This window comes from Dendrobates tinctorius, unplaced genomic scaffold (assembly GCF_039654945.1).
Source record: "Dendrobates tinctorius isolate UK_male_01 unplaced genomic scaffold, ASM3965494v1 ptg000084l, whole genome shotgun sequence".
Classification (NCBI taxonomy): domain Eukaryota; kingdom Metazoa; phylum Chordata; class Amphibia; order Anura; family Dendrobatidae; genus Dendrobates; species Dendrobates tinctorius.
In genome coordinates, this window is record NW_027361752.1 from 24,024,435 (window position 1) to 24,048,065 (window position 23,631).

The 23,631-nt window shown below is 41.8% G+C and overlaps 1 long non-coding RNA gene across 5 annotated transcripts in view; it reads left to right on the forward strand.

The window, feature by feature from the left end:
• Positions 1-23,631, forward strand: part of LOC141097365 (uncharacterized) — an 868,065-nt gene that overhangs the window by 685,769 nt on the left and 158,665 nt on the right. The gene's annotated exons all lie outside the window — the stretch shown is intronic.

The following is a 23,631-nucleotide window of genomic DNA, read 5'->3' on the forward strand; positions in this document are numbered from 1 at the left end:
GTCTTCAAAACCTTGCTTTATTTTATAGAAAGTCATTTGCAGCAGTTTTTTATATGTCTCTTATTCTACACCATTTTTCTTAAATAAGTATAGCTTAGAATTGTAATTTAAAATAAAAAGAAATATCAGAAAAAGTAGCTACTGCTTTTTCTTCCGTGTTAGCATGTTATACTTGACATGTAGTGGAATAGTGGATGCAGAAATGAATTAAAAGTCTGTTTCATTTTTTCATTTCCCATCTCCATTACTGAGATATTAGCTTGCAAAGTTTAGTTTACAATTTATCAGAAGCCTAAAGGAGTATTGCCAGAGAGTTGTCTTTGGAAACGTGTACTTTTTCATTCTGCATGGCCCTTCTTGCTTATTAATGGTCAGCATCATGGGAGAAGTATATGGGAGGAAAGAATACACACGGCAGGTCAGAAAAGCGTGTTTTCCTTGTGAGATGTAATATAGACAGCCCTGCTCTCAGCCCTGATCTTGGCAGCTACTGTATAGAGTACAGCAGACCTGAAAGTTATTACAATCACTTTCAGCTTTCATCTTACAGCAGTCAGTGTGGCATGAGAGCGAGTATATATGAACCTAGTGAGATTACAAACACTTCTGCAGCTGCAGCTTTCCTCTTAAAATGTAGTCAGCTCTACTATGTCTCTCTTCGCTCCACACTGACTGACATGAGATAAAATATAGCAATTAGTGTGGGGGTAGCAAGAATACAGCATAGCTGAGTGTGATTACAAACACTTTCAATTTTCATTTCATGTCAAAAGTGTTTGTATTCACACTAAGTTCAGCTGTACTCCTCCCACCACACTGATTGCTGTGAGATAAAAGCTGAAAGTCTTAGTAATCGCTCTGTTCTGCTGTATTCTACACAGTAGCAGCAGAGATCTGGGATAAGAGCAGGGTTGTCCATCATTAAATCTCACAAGTAAATGAGTAAGCATGTTCTTCTGACGTGTGGAGACTTTACCTTGTGTGCACCATTTAACTTATTGCAAAAATGGAATAAAAAGCATGTTATCCTTTTTCTGAATGCCAGCTTAAATCAGTTAAGTTTGCATGATTAACTTAGTAGATTTGGCTGCATCGAAATCCATTGTTTCTTGTTAGGAACAATCCAGTTTTCCCCCACACACATTAGATTATTGTGAGATCTCACTCAAATCTGCTGCCATCTCCAACAATTATCTCATGTCACATTCCTCATGTATTGCTCGTTTTGCCATATTGCTTGTGTTATTCTGTTTTATATTGCTAATTACGATCTATTAGTAAAATCAGAATGGATTCATCAGGACTGGCATTACTTAAGGGCAGTTTCACACATCCAGATAATTCCTTTACCGGAAAAACCGGTACCGGAGCTATCCGTGTGTCCGTGTGCATACGTATGCCATCCGTGTGCTATCCGTATGTCCGTGTGTACCATTCGTGTGCTGTCCGTGTGCTGTCCGTGTGCTGTCCGTGTTTTTGAAAAATTATTTTCAATGTTAACCCTTTGACTTTTAAAAACGCACACGGATCGCACACAGACAGCACACGGACAGCATCCGTGTGCGGTACGTGTTTACACGGACCCATTGACTTGTATGAGTCCATGTGATCCGTGCTGTTGCACAAAAATGGACATGTGAGCGTGTTTTGCACGCGGACACACAGTCCGTGAAAACACGCTGACATCTGCATAGACACATTCATTCGAATATGTCTACGTGTATCAGTGTCTCCGGTAAGTGAGAAAACTGTCACTACACGTACCGGAGACACTGACGTGTGAAACTGCCCTAAAGAAAAGTCCATTAATTTAATGTAACAATTTGCACCACTCTCTGATGTAAATTATTGTGAGGCCGGGGTCACAATAACCGACGCAAAATGCGGTCCGTAGTTTACATGCGTAATACGGATGAATGACCCCTAAATAGTGCTCCGTATGTCATCCGTAAGCAAGGTGTAGTCGTGTATTTTGAGCATGTCAGCATCCGTATGTAATCCGTATGGCATCCGTATGGCGAGATTTTCTCGCAGGCTTACAAAATGGACATTTAACGGTTTTGAGGCCTGCTAACTATTTAAATCATTAGCCTGCACCCTATTTATTGGCTCAGGAACAGGTGGCTGCCTCCATTCTGTCCATTTGTGACCTTGCCTTGACTAGATGTGTTGCTGTTTTATGTGCAACATGGCAGACAGTCTGAGTTTCAACACAACTGAGCAGGTTCTCTTCAACTGGCTTTTGTCACGCCGCTTTGGTCAACCATACCCAGTGATAGTGGATCCGCGGAGGAGGAGACGCATGAGGGTCCATCCACTTTTGAGGCAACGACTCACAAGAGGTCATTTTCACCGCCTCTATTCTTCTCTGCGGGAGCATCCGGAAAAATTCTACCAATACTGGCGCATGAGCCTTGCAACATTTGATCTACTCTTGGAGACAGTGCACCCTGGGATAACCTTTCAGGACACAAGGATGCGCAAAGCTATATCTGCAGAGGAGCGACTTCTACTCACATTACGGTATGTACTACACAACCACATTCTCTATGTTCATGATGTGTTGCCCAAAGTATGTATTTTTTGCTTCTTGGACTAAGTTTAATGCCCTCATCTTATTCCAGATATATTTAAACTTACAGACCAGAATGTTATGTGTAATATATACTGAATATCACTTAGTCATTGTGCGACCAAATATATGTGTGTTAGTAGATCTGAATTATTAACAAGTTTGGTATGTATGTACCTGGTTTTTAGTTAATTTGTGCATTCTAAAATGGTACATTTCTGTTGTTCTTCAGCTTCCTGTCCACTGGCCTGTCTTATGCCGCCCTCCACCATGAGTTTCTCATTGGAAGATCTACCATTTCTGGCATAGTCAGGTCGACATGTAGTGAAATATGTGGTCAAGACTACATCAACTCATCATGCCCCAGCCCAGGATGGAAGACTGGTTGAGGATATCAAGGGACTTTGAGGAGGAATGCCAGTTTCTTAATTGTATTGGGGCCCTTGATGTCAAACATATCCGGGTGCGTAAGCCGCCAAACTCTGGCTCCCAATTCTTCAATTATAAACAATACTTTTCTGTTGTATTGTTGGCTCTGGCCGACCCTCAATACAAGTTTATAATTGTTGACATTGGGGCCTATAGAAGGACGGGAGACTCTAGAGTCTTCAATACTTCCATTATGGGTCGGCGGCTACGCACCAACCAGTTGGATCTACCACCACCACGCCAGCTACCAGGCTCCACTCAAGAATCAGTCCCTTATGTCCTTGTGGCAGATGAGGCGTTTCAGTTAACGCACAATGTCATCAGGCCATATCCCCGGCGCAACCTTGACCACCGGCGCAGAATTTTTAACTTGCGCCTATCAAGTGCTCGGTGACTGGTGGAGTGTTCCTTTAGCATTCTTTGTGCCAAATGGCGGGTACTCCAGTCTGCCATTCAGCTGAGTGAACAAAATGTTAATGAAGTTGTTAAAGCCTGTGTGGTTCTTCATAACTTCACCAGGATACATGATTATTCCTCCTCTGCTGGTGTTGTGCGTGGGTTGGACAATGTGCGTAGGGCGAGACCACCTATCAACTCTCAACGTAGACCGCTCTCTGGGCTCAAATTGCGTGATATTTTCACAAATTACTTTGTCAACTGAGGGAGAAACTTCTTGGCAAGAGCAGGCTGGGTCTATGTTATAATTTTTTGGTTTTTGTCTGTCTAAATATATATATTTAAACCCCTTATGATTCTATGACTGGTTAATTGCATTGGTAAGCGTATGTTAGTATGCTGACACTGTTTTTTTGAATTGAGACAGAGACGTAAAATGTAGTAGACAAATGTTTACTTTTGCCTTTTTTCTTTTTTAATCAAAACATATTATTGCCATATGAGAAAAGTGGGAATGGGCCAAATTGGCCTTTGTGCAGATGTGAAAATTGGGTACAATAAACATTTTCGGACATGCTAAACAAACAAAATACCATTAGGCAATAACAAAATGGCAATATTATAAATTTTGGTATGTCGGGGGAGGAGAAGGCAGAAGACCAGCCTATGTTTGCTGCTGGCTACTTTGTCCAACTTGGCCATTGCCCTGTGTGGGGGCATACTGTTGCCCATGATGTGGGTAGTGTACTGCCTCCTGGGATTGTGCTTGGTACTGGCCAGAGTGATACTGGAGAGGGGCCTCTTGTTGGGTCTGGTAGGCCCGTGTCTCATACCCACCAATATAGCCATGTCGCCCCCAACCTGGTTGGGACCAGCCTCCAACACTGGGTGGGAACAAGTGGCCATATTGGTGAGGTTGGCTAGAGCCAGACATATGTGGCTGCTGTTGGAAAGGTTGGGTAGGGGGAGGAAGGGGGTGAGGTGTAGGCCCACTTATTTGAGGATCCTCAGAGCCTGCTTGAGCAAGCATGTGTGTTGGGTGTCTAAGGTGCATTAGATTTCTGGGTGAAAGCTACCACCTCTCCAGATATTCAAATACCTCATATGGGGTATTGGGGTGTGTGCTTGCATCAAGCAGGATCTGAAAACATCCTCGAATATGGAGCCTTACCTCATGGGAAAGGGCACGAAGATAAAGGGCCAGGCTGCGTGAGTATGCCTCCTCGCCATCATCATTATTGACTCTAGCCAGATAGTTCAGTACCCCTGTGTCCACATTGGTACGGGTATCTTGGGCAGGGATATGGCGCCTTCTTCTTCCTCGACGGGATTGTCCAGCAGGCTGTGGGGAGCCCCGGATCTGGCCAGTTGGGCTGCTGCTCATGTTGCCCTGCTCCTCTTGTATGGCTGATGGTGCAGCAGCAGACGGTCCTGCTTGTGGATGTGGTCCTGGTGGTGGGGTTTGTGGTGCAGGCACTGGGTTTTCCTGAGAGGAATCTTCACCCATGCTTCTTGGAGGGGCAGAAGATGGGCCAGCCACCTCATCCCCTACTTACCCAGGATCTATGATGGGCTCGGTATCTGAGCCAGTTCCTCTCTCCGTAAGGTTGGACTGAGTTCTGTTGTGAAATAGAACAGAGCCAAAAATAAATCAATTCTTTTGGCCCTGTAAAGTATCTGTGTAATGTGGTGCTGAGGTATCTACTTACGGTCTCAGATCCAGAATAGGAGCGAGGAAGGAGAGGCGGTCATAATAGATGTATTTCCTCTTTATGTGGCCCGCATCACCACTCCTGGACAGCTGCTGACGTTCCTGCCTGTATTGGTCGTGGATGCTGCGCCAGCTTCTCATCACATCTTCCACTGCAATGTGACAGGAAATATTCTCAATTTCACATATTTGATAGGTCAAATTTGCTACCAGTAGCCTAGGCATGTGGCATTCTGGGGTGTGCTTTCTACCCAGGGTGGCATATATAATTGGAGCATTCATGCCAGGTACACAGGTGCACAATAGTTCATGTATCAAGTAACTACACTTAATAACTTGGTTGGCTAGGAGGATGAGGAGCTTGTGGGCTGGGCCAAATTATGGCAGTGTAAAACCATGGGTCACATCAAAATCTACCCGCCTCATGAGGCAAAAAGTACAAGCACAGGAAGGGGGGGGCTGATTCTAAATGCATTTTTTGAAGTGAGGTAATTTTAAACGGTTTTTTGGTTGTACTTACTCAGTTGCTGCTGCTCCTCACGTGGCCGATCACTAAAATCGTGGAACATCTGGCAACATATGCGCCAACATGATGCCTCCTTTCTTACCCGGTTGGCATAATGGGCATCACGTTGGTCCCAGATTTCTGGCCGCTCCTGCACTAAGACAATCAGCATCTCCACATTGAGAAAATATGGCGCCATGATGCTGCAGGACTCCGTGGAGGCATACTTCCTGGATGTCTGGAGCGCTTTTTGAGCTCATTTGCATGTCTAAGCTTCCTGATGATGGACTGGCCCATTTCCTGTCACCTGCCAAAAGACCTGTGTATTTCTCGCAAGTCACACGTGTGGTCCGTGTGTAATCCGTTTTTTTTGCGCACCCATAGACTTGCATTGGCGTACTACGGGCATAGAACACTGACAATCACAGCATGCTGCGATTGGCACGGACCATAGAATAGGGGCGAGAATTATACGGCTGTTGGGAGCTGCCCCATAGAGAATCATTTGTCCGTGTTTAATGCGTGCTTTTAACGCCTCTCACTCGTTCGTATTCCTCTCTAGTGTGACCCCGGCCTGAATCTGTTGGTCTGTCCTTGTCCATGCCTCTCTAGCTAAGCACTATCCACTTTTTAGAAAAGTTGGCTGGCCCCAAATAAGTTATCCTATGAATCGAACAAAAAAATTCTGGAGTGATCGAAATCATTGCTTCAACCATATCGATGCAAAAAATCACCAGTCTCAAGTGTCATTTTCCCCTGTTATGAATGAGTCACCGTAGGAGGCAAAAACAGAAATACTAGCTAAGTCCAGAAAACCAGAGAAGTTGGCAGCTATCGGATTGCAGACCCCTGAACCTAACAACAACAACTAGCAGTAGCCGTGGGGGGTTCCTACGGTGCCCTAGACCCCTCGATCACAGCCGGAGAACTACATAGCCTAAAGACAGAAAGGGAAATCTAAACTGCCCCAGAGCAGACCCCAAAGCAATAGGCAGCCCCCAACATATAATGACGGTGAAGCAAGATGAAAAAGCACTCACACAGATAGAAAGATAGGCTGAGCAAATGATGGGGCCCAAGCTAACTAAATAGGACAGGAAAGAAAAGCTGCTGTCTGCAATCCGCCAAAACCCTCTCAAAACAAGAGCCAACAGACTGATAGGGAAAAAAGCCCTGAAGACGCTAGGCTTCAAAAAGACTATATCAGTACTCAGGTATTTTCTGAAGACAGAGCAAAAAGGAATTCAGCTCACCCAGCAGGGAAAGGCAGAAATCCAGAAAAACAAGGCAAAACAAAACCAAAACACAAATGCAAAAAGCAGAGAAGAAAACTTAGCTTTTGAGGAGCAGGAATCAGACTGGTCTCCAAGAATCCCTCAGAGAAATCACCCACAAGGCAGAAGGGCGTTGGCTGCCTTATATCCAGTCAGCAATTCCTGTCACCCAGTTATCATCATTCTGCTCAGGTGCTTTGTAATCAGCCTCACTACCTTCCTTCACCAGAAGAGGGAGTTCATCAGACCTCAATGGTGAAGGGGAAAATGAACTCACAACATTCCCCCTTTTCAGCCTTTCTACTCACTTCTCTGCAATTTCGGCCTCTTCTTGTTGACTGGCAGCAGCTTGTTCAGTGTGACCAGCAACTAGATCAGAATTTTCTTGGAGTGTATCAATCGGCCTGTCTACATCTATCTATATCCGTCTCCTCTCTCATCCCTGATTCTTACTACAAATGCAGTAATTCTCTCATTGCCTCATAGTTTCAGCTTCTTCACTGTCAGATCACTATTCTTAATGAGCAGAGACAATTGCAAGGAAACTACTGGGCATGTATGGAGCTCTGCTGAAGCTGAAAATGTAATGTATTTGCAAAATAAAAAAAAATGTAATTGATGTACCATACTTTGCAAAAACACCTTTTTTCACGAACCTTAATGAGTTTCAGCAATACCTTTAGGAGACACATTAGGCAACTTCTTTAAACCTGTCAAAATCCGCTGGATGTTTGCACAAAATTGCATTGTTTATTCTCTAAAAAACTGGGACTAGTAACAAGATGAATTCCCAATTTAATGGCTTTTTCATTGATGCCCTTTCATCTTACCTTGTTTACCAGTTCTATAGCTAGAAGTCCAACAGGCCTAGTCTAACCTGAACTGAGTTTTGTTGTTTATGGTTATCCATAAAAGGTTTCCTTTTGGCATGTAGCATCATAAATATGTCTCTATTATGAATGCAAATATTGTATTCGGTTCATTTATGTGTATTGGGTTACAGAAGGAAAAGCTATTTAGGAGCACCTCAACTCTCCCTTGTTTGAACTAATTTATTATATATAGTCAGCATTATTCCTTACTCCTGGGAATCTGCCTTGAAGACACACATCAGAAACTTATTAGTAAAAGCACCCCACAGATGACTCCAGCAGGGCTTTTAAAGTCATTTTGTAACCGAGAGCCTTGTCTGTTTTTATAACCCTTACAAACCCTGGTATTGTTTTACTTCATTTTTCTGCAAAAGGCAGCATGTTTGATTTATTTTTTTCTATGGCCCTCGACTGTCCACATATCTGTAATACTCTCTATAAATGTTCACCGATTGCAGAAATGCATGAAGGAGTTAAGACGAGGTGGGAACATCCATTTTTAAATTCTGCTCACTGGTGAAGTGACTGCAGACTATGCGCTTTTGTTACTGTAGGCTTCTCACCGCTGGCAGGGTTTACATGCACTTTTCATGCAGCTTGTTTAAAATCAGCACACGTCGCCTTTTAGTTGCTTCGGAGAGTTTTGATGAGCAGCAGCAATGATGGTTTGCTACTATTTACTTCGAATGACGATTCAGAATTTATTGCCACTAGCAAACGACAGGATGATTTCCTCAGGTACGTGTGCTGATATGCTTATGGAGTCCAAGAGAGTTGTATACTGGGTCTGTTTTAATTAAGTGGTGTAGGTGAACCAACAGATAAAATAAAGCCTCATTGGCTATACATATACGTGAAGTTAATTATAATGAAGGCTACTTTAGAGTATAAAGATGTGCTAATCTCTGGTTGCAACGGTGGGATTTTTTTCCATAAATCAATTTCAGACATTATTTTTTTTTTTCCATTTACGTATTAATGTGCTTAAATTAGTTGAGAGAGGAGGGAATTGTCTCTAAATTAACCCTCCCCTCTCGTTTAGAAGTCCTTGTTTCGCACGGAGAAAATGATTTTAAGGGGGAACCTTTCTCCTTGTGGAATGTGCCAAGTCAGCGTTAGGAGACTTCTAGGCCATGAAGTGCTCCTCTGGGGTTTGAAACACGTAAATATCATCTTCAGAAAGGAAGACAATGGTAGCTCTAGTGCCACCTATTGGAAGCAGCAATCCTAATTATCGACCCTTTAACAAGTCTTACCATCTGACTTACGATATTTAGCCCGACCTGACACTCCATTTGCAGACAAATGTTTCAGGATACTTGCATCTCATCAGTGCAAAAGCAAAAGGTCTGATTTAGCTAGAAAAGAGGCCTCTGACAGAGTTACCTAGGGGGGAATGTATCTCCTTATAGAGCATGACAAGCTGGTGTAAGGAGACTTATAGGCCATGCAATACTCCACTGAAAGATTACATACACCTTAACTCGACAGCCTCATGCAGACCTCATGGTCTGTACTCTTAGACCGTGAAAGTCAGACATAATATTGCTAATGTGTAGAGTAATCTCATTGTGGGAAGAGTTCAAAGATCCAAATTTATCTTGCAAATGTATATAATCTTGTTTAGCTGACAGTTTTTAAGGGAATTTGACAATTCAGTCTATTCTGTATGCTCCATGTTTTAAAGCAAACAAGATCAAATGGTTCAAATATATATTTTTTGTAGGAAATATTCAGAATAAATAGTGAGTTAGGCTGGTTTCACATTTGCGTTTTTTAGCGCTGGAAAAAAACGCACATGTGCGCATGCGTTTTTTCCCCTATATTTAACATGGGTGCGCATACCTGCGCGCTTGTAAGCGCATGTATGCGATTTTCATGCGCTGCGTTTTTTTGGGGTGTGCGTTTGTATTTTCCAGACGCAGCATGTTGCATTTTTTGGCCCTGCAAAAAAGCGCATGCGCACATATGCGCACGTTTTGCGCTAAAAATGGCCATTATAGCCTATGGATGCGCATATGTGCGCACTGGCATGCTCATGTATGCGTTTTTTTGCATATGCGTTTTTTTTTTTTAACCATGGAATTTAGGGGTTTGGGTTAGAGTTAGGGTTAGTTAAGGGGGTTTAGGGTTAGGGTCAGGGTCAGGGTCAGGGTTAGGGTTGGGGTTTGGGTCAGGGTTAGGGTTAAGTATGGTTTGGTTAAGGGTTAGGGTCAGGGTTAGGGTCAGGATTAGGGTTAAGTATGGTTTTGTTAAGGGTTAGGGTCAGGGTTAGGGTTAGGGTTAGGGTTAGGGTTAGGGTCAGGGTTAGGGTTAGGGTCAGGGTTAGGGTTAAGTATGGTTTTGTTAAGGATTAGGGTCAGGGTTAGGGTCAGGATTAGGGTTAAGTATGGTTTGGCTAAGGGTTAGGGTTAGGGTCAGGGTTAGGGTTAGGGTTAGGGTTAGGGTCAGGGTTAGGGTTAAGTATGGTTTTGTTAAGGGTTAGGGTCAGGGTTAGGGTCAGGATTAGGGTTAAGTATGGTTTTGTTAAGGGTTAGGGTCAGGGTTAGGGTTAGGGTTAGGGTCAGGGTTAGGGTCAGGATTAGGGTTAAGTATGGTTTGGTTAAGGGTTAGGGTCAGGGTTAGGGTTAGGGTTAGGGTCAGGGTTAGGGTTAAGTATGGTTTTGTTAAGGGTTAGGGTTAGGGTTAGGGTCAGGGTTAGGGTTAGGGTTAGGGTCAGGGTTAGGGTTAGGGTCAGGGTTAGGGTTAGGGTTAGGGTTAGTTAGGGTTTAGGGTTTGGGTTAGGGTTAAGTATGATTTGGTTAAGGGTTAGGGTCAGGGTTAGGGTTAGGGTCAGGGTTAGGGTTAGGGTTAGGGTCAGGGTTAGGGTTAGTAAAGTCATGGTTTGGGTAGTGTGAGGGGCCACCTAAAAATGTTGGAAAAAAACGCAAACGCGGTAAAAACGCACTAAAAACGCATACAAACGCATAAAAACGCTGCGTTTTTTTCATGCATGCTCATAAAAATGCTTGAAAAAAACGCAGCAGTTGTATGCTTTTGTATGCGTTTTTTCAATGCGTTTTTTTGCGGGAAAAACGCGCTGCAAAAAAAAGCAAGTGTGAAACTAGCCTTAGTCACTTAAGTCACCAATTCTCTGCTTAGCAATTCAGTGGGTGATTTTTCTCATGAATGACAGTAATCCTTTTTGTATATTCATACAGTAGAGGCTTTCAATCATTGACTAAGAACGACTGAAATATATCTCAGCCCACAACGATTTAAAGGTAATCTGTCACCCTGTTTTTGGCCTATCAGCTGCCAGCATTGACATCAGGGGCTTATCTACAGCATTCTGTAATGCTGTAGATAAGTCCCCGATGTAACCTGAAAGATAAGAAAAACACATTAGATTATACTCACCGGAGGGGGCGGTCCGGTCCGATGGGTGTCGCGGTCCGGTCCGGCGCCCACCATCTTCATTCGATGATGTCCTCTTCTTCCCTTCCTGTAGTGGCTCCGGCGCAGGTGCACTGCTCTGCCCTGTTGAGGGCAGAGCAGAATACTGCAGTGTGCAGGTGCCAGACTTCTCCTGACGCCTGCGCACAAGGATTTTTTGGACTTTTGGGATCACAGAAAGACTTGGATACACGGAAACAGCAGTAAAGATTCAATGCACTTGATATTTCACATTATTAGTCCTAATCAGTGTCTTGTATTTTTGGGTAGAAAGACTAAAATGCTATATTTTTCCATCCAACAATCCTGGAACACGAAACCTTGTTGATTATATTATAAGTCAACTCGGTTTTTCAGAATTCTTGAGGATCCACCCAGTGATAGATACATAAGTGTGGGAAAGTATCTGAACTTTTCCCCACGCTCCTGAGTTCACCTCAGTGACTACCGCTGACATCACTGAGGCTGCACGGAGTCCCCGGCTGACCTGAGGTGAACTGACAGCATGGGAAAAAGTACAGAAACTTTCCCACGCTAATCAGTTCATCCCTGGTCAGCCGGGTCATCTGCGCAGACATGATTTCATTCATTCTGCAGTGGTTTATAGCGGTCCCCGTTGTAAACTAGTTAACACCTTGTGATGGATTGCAGTGGTATGGATATTGTTGGCTTTTTATTTTATTATTTTTTACAAGAGAACAAGGGATACAGTTGGATTAGCAGAATAATACATTTTGGAAAAACATGTAATTATTTCATTAAAATATTTTTTAATGTCTGTGTGTATTTTTGCTCTATTTTTTCTTGTATTAAAATTCTGTCTAAAAAACTTTTTATGTTTTATTTTTTAAAGAACATGAAAATAACAAATTCTACACACTGTAGCACAAACTTCACACTGCATTATAGTCTATTGTGATTATTTTTATATACATATTTTACATGGATTTATTTTATACAGAATTGTGAATTATTTTTAAAAATCATTGTGAAACAAATAAGTACAGTACACCACTTCTCTATAGAAGCAGAATAACCTTCTTTGTCTATAAGGGCAATGAATGTCACTGCTAGTAGAAAGGTTTTATCAGAGACCTTGATGTAATGTAATAGAATGTTTTGTGTGTTGGATTTCTTTTATTGGTTCCCCCATTTTCGCTTCTTATAAATTCTGTCTAATGGATCCATTTACATGGAAACTGCTTAAATGTTCACTTCAGTCTACAGTTTTTCACAATTTACCATCGGTAAAAAGGAATTTGTGAATTTTCTATTTGCAATATACTGTAACGAAATTTGCATGCCCACCATTATTTATATAAACTGCTATGATATGCACCATTACTAATGAATGGCATCCGGTCACCTATTATTTTATGGTCATTTACACTTGTCCATTTTTGTTGGAGGACAGATGGTCCACAGAAAAAAGGAAACAAGGGATCCAACAATGGTATGATTTGCAGATTAAACTTGTTCATTCAAGTAAATGGGTTTACAAAACAATGCAAAACACTCCAATATCTCAAAAAACTGTTCAGCTTTGAATTCTCAAGATGAGCACGGAATCCCAGTTGAAAGGATAATAGGACACATGTGAAAAAAACCAGTAATCTTTTCCAGCACTTAATAGCCAAATTTCCAAGTAAAAAAGGATTGTTACTGATCCATTAAAAAGATACAAAAATGCATGCGTTTACAAACAGGACATACTGAGAAAAAAAACTGACGCGTTTTGAACCTAGAAATATGTACGGTTCTTAGTCATGGCATGATTACTTTATTTTTACATAACATTCCAACGTCCTCCATGCTGCATCTGTGTGCCTTCTATTTTTCACTAGTTGTTAGCAAAACCTCCAACTTCAGAGCAATGGATGATACATTGATGATAAAAATGGAAACATAAACCAAAAGGGCTTAAAATTGGATCCAACGACTGCTGATGCTTGAATTAGCTTGATCACTAGAGATTTGCAGATCTGCAAAAATTCAAATACACAAAATTGCATGGATTTTATCCGGAAATAGATTTGCAGCAAAGGTTATTCTCTGAAAATTCATTATTCACCATTATGTCTGAGGTCTCAAGACCACGGCGCAAAATAAATGTAACACGCAAATAATAAAAAGAAACACCAATGCTCATCTCACCACTCACCAGTCATGATGTCACCATGTGCTCATGGTCATTAGTCCTTTCCTAGGCAGAATTCACAAATTGTGATTTCGGTTGGAAGAGCCTTTGAGGGCCAGGTGGTGGGGTAGTGAGCGTTGGAGGCAACAGTGACGACAGGACAGGTGAGAGTTTAGGTGAGCATTTGGTTTTGGTTGTTGTTTTTGTAACCTTTTTCTACAGCTGTCTGACAATTTGTTGAATTTCCGTGGAGTGAATTACAAAAAGCTCATATTCTGGAGAATACAGATTTTTGTAATACTGAAGTAGAATTTAATTCCACTTGAATAAATTCGCTCATGATATTTAACCTCTAAAGCTTCTTTGATCCAGTGAAGGTGAGCCCACATCTTTCCCGGGACATGTCAGCTGTTTTGAACAGTTGACGTGCCCGCAATAGCCGCAGGTGGAATCGCGAGCCACTCGCAGCTATTAACTAGTTAAATGCTGCTGTCAAACGCTGACAGTGGCATTTAAATGGTGCCTCCGGCAATCATGCCGGAAATACGCATACCGGTGACCCACGTCACGTGATCGCGGGTCACCAGTGTGTCGGCATGACAAGCTGAGGTCTACTGGAGACCTCTATGGTTGTCAGTGCTGGATTGCTGTGAGCACCAGCCAGTGGTTGGCGCTCATAGCAAGTGAGTAATTGTACTACATAGAGGTGATCTGATCAACACCTCTATGTAGCAGCTTCTAGTCTCCTATGGACATTATTCAAGCATGCCAAAAGTAAAAAAAAATGTGTTTAAAAATCTAAAAAATAAAAAAACATAAGTTCAAATCACACCCCTTTCATCCGGCTTCTGCGCAGGCGTACTTTCTCTGCCCTGTTGAGGGCAGAGTAAATTACTGCAGTGCGCAGGTGCCGGGAAAGGTCAGAGAGCTCTGGCGCCTGCGCACTGCAGTACTCTGCTCTGCCCTCAATAGGGCAGAGAAAGTACGCCTGTGCAGGAGCCGAGGGAGAAGCAAGGAGGAGGACATCATCGTATGAAGATGGGAGGCGCCGGATTGGATGTCGACACCCATCAGACCGGACCGAACGCCGGGGTGAGTATAATCTAACTCTTTTTTCTTTATATAATGCTGTAGATAAGCCTCTGATGGTGGTGGCCGCAGCTGATAGTCCAAAAATGAAGTGACAGATCCCTTTTAAAAGAGATTTGGTAAAAATCTCATCTACTCGGCAGCTACTGTCCTATGTGCAAACCTGTACAGAAAAGCTGCAGTGCATACATCAAGTGTGATCATTCTCTTAAAAAAATACTCTGCCATGGTTATGACATAGGATCCAATAATCATGTGACCACATCATCCAAAATCTTTTTTTTCTATTTCCTATTCTGTACAAGATTGATTGCAACAAGCGTAGATGAATTGAAGGACTTATTATGGAGTGTCAAGATGGGACTCCTACTCAATACAAGGAAGACAATGATATTGACTACTGCCAGATACGACTGGGACACATTTGAGATGGACAACAATGAACTGCAAATTGTGAAGGACTTCAACCTACTTGGATCAATGATCATTCAAGATGCAGCGATGACACTGGAGTCAATAGGAGAACAGCTATTGGCAAGTCAACAATGAGATCACTGGAAAGGTCTTCAAATCGAGGAACATTTCGCTGGCAGCAAAGGCACTGGCCATACACAGTCTGTTGTTCTATAGTGACATACAGATGCCTAACCTGGAAGATAAAGAAACAAGACTGAAAAAGAATCAGAGCCATGAATGTCAAGAAGAACAAACAAATCAATTTTGGAACAAATCAATTTTGGAACAAATCATGCCAGACTTATCATGCGAAGCAAGGATCACCAAGCTATGACTTGACTACTTTGGTCACATCATACGAAAAGAGCAATCACTGGACAAGGACATAATGACCGGAAGAATAGAAGGAACAAGGCAAAGAGGAAGACCATCAACCCAATGGCTTGATACAATTAATATAATGAACCTGGTGGACATATCTAGGCTTGCACAAGATCGATCTTCCTAAAAAGCGTTCATCCATTAAGTTGCCATTGCTCAAGATCGAACTGAAGGCCATTAATAATACTAATAATAATAATAATAATAAGAAGAAGAAGACTACTCTGTACAGCCAATGCATGGCCAAGTTTTTTCATAGTAAGGAGCAGAATCTCAATTGGTATCATTAAAGATGTGAGAACCTTAATATTATATTTTTAACAACGACCTAGCCCTATGAAAAAAAAATCTAATAAAATTGCACTCAACTGACTACCACTCTGCAGGATATGTGTAAATCCTCTTCCTAAAAATGCAAAATTTGTCAATTTCAAATTTTTCAATAACTTTGTGGTGAATTATATTTATTACAAATTGATTTGTCGTATTTAAGCTTACTGCATCTGTAAAGTTCTTTTAATTTTATCTTATTCTTATTCCGGTGGAAAAAAATTTGTCTCACAAAACCATTTTAAAGAGTGAAACTAACTTGAATTTCATATTCAAAAAAGTGTAATCTGAATAGCATCTAAGTGTATTAATACTATTTCATGGCGTAAAGGAAAAGTTAGGGTATGTGCACATGGTGCGGATTCTGCTGCGGATCCGCAGCGTTTATGCAGCTGCGGGTCCGCAGCAGATTTAGGTGCGTTGTACAGTACCATTGTTTTCAATGGTAAACTGGAAAACGCTGTGCACATGCTGCGGTTTACAATCTGCAGCATGTCAATTCTTTGGTCCAGAAATGCTGCGGTTTCACACCTCATCCATTATGAGGTGTAAAACCGCAGGGCACTACAAAATCCGCAGAGGCAAAAAACTCCGTGTGCACATAGCCTTATATGCATTACAGATGAGCTGATCTGCCGAGAATCAAATTTGCCAAATTGCGTGGCGTCTACCTGGAAATTCTATTTGCAGCCAATTGATTCTCTACAAATTTAATGTGCGCTATTATGCTCTTCATCCTGAAAACACCACCAGGCATAATAAATGTAAGATGTAAAAAAAAAATGGTCCAAAACAACTAATATTTACACCTCACCCCTCTGTTCACTGCTCTCCTCCGCTGCTTATTTTCCCCATATGGTCCCTAGCGCCTTTTCTTATGGCCGCCACACACTCAAACCCTGGGCATCTTCATGTTAGACCAAGACTTCAAGCCATGACTGGGCCCTGGTTGTCCCTGCAAATGATCAGGGATGTCCAGGCCTAGTGTAGCTGGAAGTCCCAGTCTAGCATGAAGATGCCCGGGCATTCAGCACATTGTGGAGGTAAGAAGAGACGTCAATAACTGTAAGGCTAAGTTCGCACATAGCGGAATTCCCATGGAAATTACCGCGAGAATTCCGGAATTCCATTCCGCAGGAAAATCGCATTTTAAATTCCCGCGATTTTCCCACAGAAAAACTAGCGATTTGCAATCGTAACTAGCTTGCAGAATGCTAGCGTTTTCCAAGCGATCTGTAGCATCTCTTGGAGAACTGATTGACAGGTTGGTCACACTCGTCAAACATAGCGTTTGACGAGTGTGACCAACTTTTTAGTATTGAGGCCTCCTATGCAGCATCAGTAGTGAAAGGATCTAATGTTAAAAATAATAAAAAAATAAAAAATCGGGATATATTCACCTTCCGACGTCCCGTGCAGCGTTCCCAGGCCTCCACGATGCTATGGCAGGTCCTGTTCCCAGTGATGCATTGCGGCAATGACCTTTGATGACGTCGCGGTCTCGGGAGACCGCTACAGCATCGAGAGACGCGATATCAGCAAAGGTCATCGCAATGCATTACTGGGAACGGGAGCTGCCACGTGTACCGCTGAAGCCTGGGGACACTGAGCGGGACATCGGAAGATGAATATAACCTGATTTTTTTTATTTTTTAATCTATTTTTTACAGGGATATGGTACCCACAGCCCGGAGGACAGTCTCCTCTCCTCCGGGCCGTGGGTACCATCCACAAATGTTTTGCTTACTTTTCGCATGGTGGGCACAGCCGCATGCAGAAATTAAGAAGAACAATGCATTTCTATGGGTGCGGGATCGCTGCGGAAAATCCGCAGCATTAGCACAGCATTGCGGAATCCCATAGCATTGCATGGGATGCTGTTTTTTTGCGTTTTTGCGGCAAAATCGCATGGTAAAAACGCCGCGAAAGCGCGAAAAAACCTGAACGTGTGAACACAGCTTTAAAGGGAGAGTGAGCAATGGAGGTGGCCGGAGAGGTGAACAGTGAGGTGTTATTTTTTTTATTAGCATTTTGCCGGCCCTCTACAGTGCAGCATATTTGATGCTTGACTGACTTTTAATAAATTAATTTAGAGATATGACCATTTGGTACAAATAAATTGGTTTGCAAGCTGTAAAATGCAAATCTAGTATATTGCAGCTACAAATCGATGTATTTGCCTCAATTTTCGGTTGTCTTTTATGGTACTTTGCTCTTCATATTTCTTTGAGACTCTTTTAATTGACTGGACTTGCAAACCATGGAGGCAGATTTACAATATGAATTGTGAGATAATAGATAACAAAAATTGTCCGAAACATCCAGCATTGTAAGTTATTTCATTTAGCAAATCACTTTTTTAATCAATATAGCTTAAGATACTTAAAAATTTGCATCTAAGTTGCTTTCAAAGAACTACTTACTCTTAGTCTTCTTGTCTGGCTTTTGTATGGGTTTCAAGAGTCGGCAAAAAAGCGCTGCCTACTGTCAACCATGCTGGTGGATTTATTGTTGTGCACAGTGCTTGAGACACATGATGTAGTAGCCTGGAAGTAATCCCATTTGAGAGACAGCTTCCAACCCAACACGTGTTTCTCCATTGCTTCCTCAGGGGATTACATTCAGGCTTGTCCAGTTACTGTTTTCGTATCTGGTGAGATTTCCCTAATATTTTCATACTTCTCTCCTTTTAAATGTTAATGCAAACTTATAGTGCATACTGTATGTCTTAGGTTCATTCAACCTTGAGATATACATTGTACTGCTTATTGTTTGACTTGGATGAGTATTATACCCGGAGCACATGTGGTGATAACCTTGCTCATATTAGCATGTGCACATCCCACTTTTATCTGTTATTAAGTTTGTTCTATTTTTTTATTGTTATTATTGTGTTTCTAAATGAATAAAGTAAATGATTTTTATATTAGATGGAATGTTGTTTGCTCTTATTCTATCTGACTTGATAATAAAGTAAATACGTAAATGGTAATTTAAGGTGATTTATTTTCCAGCAGAATGAGCCTTTTTGCATTCATGGTCAACTAATTAATTAAAAAAAACAACTAAATTGACTATTTAAAACTATGGAACATTTTTCGGTTCATTTATTATTACCTGTTTGAGTTCTTTATTATGTTCTCCCGCATTCACTGATGAAAAGTCTTAGGAGACGTGACAACTTTTTTTTTTAGCAGAAGTCACTTCAAAACTCAAGTAGAGTAAAGTAAATAAGTTGAATATCCTTACATCAGCACGACCTATCATATGTCCCCTATGGGCTACTATATAGACTTGAGCATATATATACACTCACTGGCCACTTTATTAGGTACACCTGTCCAACTGTGTGTTAAGACTTAATTTCTAATCAGCCAATCACATGGCGGCAACTCAGTGCATTTAGGCATGTAGACATGGTCAAGACAATCTCCTGCAGTTCAAACCGAGCATCAGTATGGGGAAGAAAGGTGATTTGAGTGCCTTTGAACGTGGCATGATTGTTGGTGCCAGAAGGGCTGGTCTGAGTATTTCAGAAACTGCTGATCTACTGGGATTTTCACGCACAACCATCTCTAGGGTTTACAGAGAATGGTCCGAAAAAGAAAAAAAATCCAGTGAGCGGCAGTTCTGTGGCCGGAAATGCCTTGTTGATGCCAGAGGTCAGAGGAGAATGGGCATACTGGTTCGAGCTGATAGAAAGGCAACAGTGACTCAAATTGCCACCCGTTACAACCAAGGTAGGCAGAAGAGCATCTCTGAACGCACAGTGCGTCGAACTTTGAGGCAGATGGGCTACAGCAGCAGAAGACCACACTGGGTACCACTCCTCTCAGCTAAGAACAGGAAACTGAGGCTACAATTTGCACAAGCTCATCGAAATTGGACAGTAGAAGATTGGAAAAACGTTGCCTGGTCTGATGAGTCTCGATTTCTGCTGCGACATTCGGATGGTAGGGTCAGAATTTGGCGTAAACAACATGAAAGCATGGATCCATCCAGCCTTGTATCAACGGTTCAGGCTGGTGGTGGTGGTGTCATGGTGTGGGGAATTTTTTCTTGGCACTCTTTGGGCCTCTTGGTACCAATTGAGCATCGTTGCAACGCCACAGCCTACCTGAGTATTGTTGCTGACCATGTCCATCCCTTTATGACCACAATGTACCCAACATCTGATGGCTACTTTCAGCAGGATAATGCGCCATGTCATAAAGCTCGAATCATCTCAGATTGGTTTCTTGAACATGACAATGAGTTCACTGTACTCAAATGGCCTCCTCAGTCATCAGATCTCAATCCAATAGAGCATCTTTGGGATGTGGTGGAACGGGAGATTCGCATCAGGGATGTGCAGCCGACAAATCTGCGCCAACTGTGTGATGTCATCATGTCAATATGGTCCAAAATCTCTGAGGAATGCTTCCAGCACCTTGTTGAATCTCTGCCACGAAGAATTGAGGCAGTTCTGAAGGCAAAAGGGGGTCCAACCCGTTACTAGCATGGTGTACCTAATAAAGTGGCCAGTGAGTGTATATATGAGCTGAGGAGCTCTTTACATTGCTGAAATTCCAGCCTGCGAAGGGAACGCTGGAAACTGGGTAGATCAAATGATTTCAATATGCTGCTCACTCAATATCTGCCTTTCAGATAGAACTCCTTGAATAAGCAATGATTTAGATGCTTTTATCTTCTAGGGTCGCACAATCCGCCCCTTTCTCCACTATCCATTTATTTTATGCAGTATTATACTATTTTTCTGCACTAGAAAGTAATATGCATCTGAACTACGCTTTTACTTTATTATTACGTGTAGTTGACAAAACTGCATTTTATAAATGTATTTACATATATATATTCTCAGGAGCTGCACTGCATTATTGAACTCTACGGGTGCAGGCTACCATGTCACACCGTGCTAGAGGCAGTCATTTTGGATATTACATGACCGTAATAAAATTATCCATTCTAATATGAAATACCAGAGGACGTTCTAACCGCTTGTCACGAACGCCAAGCAATAATTCATTATTTTTTTCGATGTAATCACTTCCGTACAATGGACTTAACGCGAGAAAAAAAACAGTGTAGTGGTTTCTTATGTGTGTTTAAATGGAAAAAGGAATAACACTCAGCACAATGGATCCTTTGTTACACAGAAGTAAATGTTGTTGTTCTACGCTTCTGATGGGAGACACCATTGGCTGGTCTCTTTCCAATATCATTACATTATTTGAGAACAGATCTTTAGGAATGTTAGATGAAATGAAGTCACTACTGCCCCCCCCCCAAAAAAAAAATATGAAGGTCTAAAGTCAATTACACAGGGTGTTGCTGTCGTTTAAACACAACTTGCATAGTTTAACAGTAAAAGCAAATAATTAATGAACTTTGAGATTATATCTTCTAACTCACCATTTATGCTGGAAACCATCTAATATCTGCCCTGTCCTCAAGATAAACTGGACTGAAAGTTGACTTGGAAAAACATGTACAACTGCCTATTGAGTCTATGGAGAGGGGAGGAGTAGAATGAGACAGAGGTTAGAGACCTAAAGATATCGCTGTTGCATTTTAATAAGTGTTATCGCACCTCAGAGCTGGATTCGTGACTACACTGCTCAGTACTACTGCATGTATGTACTCCATAAGGCTTCCGCGCAAGTCTTATATAGTAAACCTCTTAAAAGGGATTATATGAGCGGTATATGTAGATGTAGGGGAGAAAGGAGAAAACTCCAAAGCAAAATAAGTGGAAGAAAGATACTGTAGACCTGGTGTGGGAAAATATTTTAACACAGTCTTATATCAATATAGAGGCAAAAACGGCTCATGTATGAATATAACTCTGCACATCCTCAGGTGATTAATGCGGACAGACGATATATTGCAGTGTAAAATTAAAATGAGATCTTTATTATGATCAAACATATTTTAAAAATTAGTATCATTAAAATTCAAGCCATGGAACCAAAAAAGGGGCATACTGATGCAGAGACAAAAATTAACAAGTGTGGTAATAATGATATGCACAACAGATACAGAATCCGGTCAAGAAAAATCATGTAATGCACCTACTATATGGAAAAAATGTATTGGTGCATAAATTAAACCAAAATAATCCACATATATGTATTTACATATAAAGTGCAACATGCAATCAGAAAGTGGATAATCTTAATAATTAATTTATGCCATGGAATTTATACCCAACCATATAATAAAAATCCAAAGTGACTCGTGCAGTTTTTTGCGTAGTGTAATAAAGCCACACTAGGACCACACAATTCAAGATGAATACATACAAAGTGACATGTGCATAGTCTCTGAGCGGCGTGTGCTCCTACCCCTGGTGTGGGAAAAGCTTTAGGGCATGTTTCCACGGGGCGTAATCCTTGCACTTTGGATGCAGCGGATACCCCACTCCGCCCAAAGAGCTGCCCCATGTTAGGCTGGTTTCACATTAGCGTTTGGAGGCACAGCGAACGCTCACCGTGAAGCTCCGCCCCCTACTGCGCCTCCTCCGGTCAGCTCCACCTATGGGTGCATGCCGCTGCATGTTCTGTTCCTGCATTCCTGTTGCGGCAGACTTGAATTGTTCTTGTACTGACAGCTTGGCCATTCTTTTGAAGGGCCACCATTTAATACAACATTTCCTACATGCATGGCTGGCTGCAGGTGCCCTGGCATAAATAGTTGTTTGCTAGAGTTCTTAAGAGTGGGACCTGGGGAAATCTATTGATATTCTCGATGGCCAAATTTAAAATATTACCTGATGAGAGAACACATTTGATTTACAATTGACAATCCATTTTGTAAATCTGACAGCCCTTTACATGATTTCAATAATTTTGTTGTGGGGGAATTCTCTCTCTTTTATCTTAGTAGACTGTAAAACACAAGTAAATGCATGTGTTTTGGACTGAGATGTGTTCTTCTAGATATAACATTTTTCACTACTTTACTTTGTATACCATCCATGTCACCATGGCCCCCCGTACAGACCTCCACAAAGTATGATGGATCCCGCACAATCCTTCACACTGTATAGTTGCTCATGTACAATATAATGGCCCAAACAAAGATCTGCATAAAGTATAAAGCCTTCCAAATTGTATAAGGGCCCCCACATAGCCTGCCAAGTATTATAATGGCCTCCATGTAGTCCTCTAAATACTATAATGGTCTCCACACAGCCCTCCATATAGTATAATGGGTCCCACATAGCCCTTCAAATATGATAATAGTCCCCACATTTCCTCCCATATAGTATAATGTACACCTGAGTCCTCCATATAGTATAATGCTCCCTCATAATCCTCCATTTAGTATAATGCACCCCTTTGATCTCCATGTAGTATAATGCACCGCATAGACCTTCATATAATATAATGCACACTATAGTCCTTCATATAGTATAATGCTCCCCTCATATTTCTCCATATAGTATAATGCACTCCTCATAGTCATACATATAGTATAATGGACTACTGACAGTCCTTCATTTAGTTTAATACACCCCCATAGTCCTCCATATAATATAATGCACACAATGGTCCTCCATATAGTATAACGCACCCCCCTTGGTCCTCCATATAGTACATATAGTATAATGCACACCCCATAGTCCTCCATACAGTATTATGACCTCCACAATCTACTCACTAATTACAAAAAATAAATGCATACTTACCTCTACCCATTCCCTCACTGCTCTGATCCCTGCAGTGCGTCTCCTCAGCAGCTCCACTGCCCGGCAAAGCTTTCCTCCTCCAACATTGATTTCAGCTGTATCATCACCCTAGATGTCGATACAGTTGAATGTGTGATGCCAGGCTAGGGGATCCCCTCCAATCACTGGCACTGTGGTGGCATGCCACTGACTTTGAGCTCCTGGAGGGGGGGCCATGGGCAATTGCCCAGGCAGCCCCTAATGCCAGCCCTGGTCATTGATAGCGGTTTAACACCTTTTGCTGTATAGAAATAGCAAAACAAATGTTTTATCGGTCACAGTATCTCTGTTATTTCCAAATTCTTTAGCAGAATC